Below are 2,165 nucleotides of genomic sequence, written 5' to 3'. Positions count from 1 at the left end.
GGAGGGACCCAACCCGTGGCATTCGTTGTATAAAGAGGGACATACTCATCTGTCACCTATCTGATCAGTGAAGAGATTGGAATTCAAGATGCATGGGTCCATTGCGTAGCGCACTGCACAGTCAAGCATGTGGTGATCTCAAGTCCCATTCCATGGCTATAGGCTCAACATCAATCTAAGCATATGCCGCAGTTACATGTGTTGATGAGGGGTAGCTAGAATTTGCACGAGTAATTGAATTCCATAGCTACAGGCTCAATACCAATCTAAGCATATGCTTGACTAGGATGCATTTACATTCGTTGATGACAGGTAGCTGAGTAATTGAATTCCCACGTGGCCACCCTTAATGTTTAGAGAAAGCTAGTTGCATATCTAGAGCTAAGCATAGGAGGATGTATATAGCGTGAATTTACGTTTATTGATAATGGTCTTCTCAGCAATAGATTTGTTCTTAGAAATCTTGTCTCATTTTATTGTTCGTATACTTCATGCTCCAAAGAAAAGTGCATGGAAGAGAGAGAAGCCGGGAAGTACAAACTTGAGAGAGGTGTGGGGATTTTGTGAGTTTGGAAATTTATAATAATTATTAAAAAGCAGGAATTACGAGCAAAATCAAAGGAAGCTTAGGCTGTAAGGAAGAGGTTGTTTGCTGGCAAAATGCAGCTGAGACGCGTGGCGTGCGGCGCCGCCAAAAAGCCATGGCGGCGGAACAACTATAAAGCAGCGCATTTCGCATTCCACCGGCTTTCTTCATCACCTAATTTCTTCATCAGCCTCGTCTCGCTCGCTTTCTTGCTGCTGCTGCTCACCACCTTTCTTCATCAGCCTCGTCTCGCTCCCTGCCTCCCTGCAGCTGGCTGGCTATGGCGACGCTGGCCTCCCCGACCCAAAGCCAGAGCCTAACTCGCAAGCGCCCCCGCTCCCTCCCCTCCAACCTCCTCCTTCCCCCCCACTTCTACACCCCCGACATCTCCCTCCTCTTCTCCCTCGGCCCCGAGCTCGGCCGTGGCTCCTTCGCCACCACCTTTCGCTGCCTCGAGAAATCCTCGGGCCTCCCCTTCGCCTGCAAATCCATCGACAAGTCCTCCCTCTTCAACCCCCAAGACGCAGCCGACGTCGCCACCGAAATCTCCATCATGCACCACCTCTCCGGCCATCCCAACATCGTCCGCCTCCACCGCGTCTTGGAGGACCCCGACTCCATTCACTTGGTCATGGAGCTTTGCCCGGGCGGCGAGCTCTTCGATCGCATCGTCCGCAACAAGCGCTTCTCCGAACGTGACGCCGCCCTGGTCCTCAAAAGCTTGACGGAAGCGCTCGCTTACTGCCACGCAAACGGCGTCATCCACCGGGACCTCAAACCCGAAAACATCCTCCTCGCCGACGATGACGATCACGACGACTACTCACGCATTAAGGTCGCCGATTTCGGACTCTCCGTCGCCTTCTCGCCCGGTGATCAGCTGTCCGGCGTTGCTGGGAGTCCGTTTTACGTCGCACCTGAGGTGCTGGACGGCTGCTACTCCCAAGAGATCGATATTTGGAGTGCCGGAGTAGTCCTCTACGTCCTCCTCAGCGGAGAGCCCCCCTTCTGGGCCGAGACCACGCAGGGTGTCTTTCATGCAATCCAGCATCATCAGCTGCGCTTCACGGGCGCTCCTTGGAGCAACGTCTCTCCTGCTGCCATCGACCTCATCCAGGGAATGCTGTGCCGGGATGTCCGAGCCAGGCTCACGCCAGCCCAGGTGCTTGCACACCCTTGGATTGTAGCAGCAGCTGCTACTAATCCAGCAAACAGTGATGGCGCCAGCGTCTGCCCCAACCCCACTGCTGCCACCCTCCCTCCAGCTCCCAAACGTCGGGCCTGCAAGGGAGCTCCTCGTCGACGGCGCTTTCATGGCCGGGCCGGGCAGCTCGCAGCTCGACCTCCACAGCTCTGTGTTTTCTGATCAGTCGAGCTACAAATTCAATCGTAACACTACATGATGCGATGATGCAGAAGGCAGTATATACTTGCAGAGAAACCACACCGCGGCCTGGAATGCCATGATAGCTACGTCACCTTCATCTGTTCATCTGTGTTCTTACTGCTTGCTGTCATGCAGGTCTGGTTTCTGATGGTAGCCGATAGTTTTCCAAAGAGGACTACTGGAACAAGGACC

General features: G+C 53.9%; 1 pseudogene; it reads left to right on the top strand.

The window, feature by feature from the left end:
• Positions 1–802: 802 nt before the first annotated feature.
• LOC147904960 (calcium-dependent protein kinase 11 pseudogene) lies at positions 803–1,952 on the top strand (annotated as a pseudogene).
• Positions 1,953–2,165: the final 213 nt, after the last annotated feature.

The sequence above is a fragment of the Dipteris shenzhenensis genome, chromosome 2 (assembly GCF_047967505.1).
Source record: "Dipteris shenzhenensis isolate YYH24624 ecotype China chromosome 2, Dip_SZ_1.0, whole genome shotgun sequence".
NCBI lineage: Eukaryota > Viridiplantae > Streptophyta > Polypodiopsida > Gleicheniales > Dipteridaceae > Dipteris > Dipteris shenzhenensis.
This window is presented reverse-complemented; position numbering and strand designations above follow the sequence as displayed.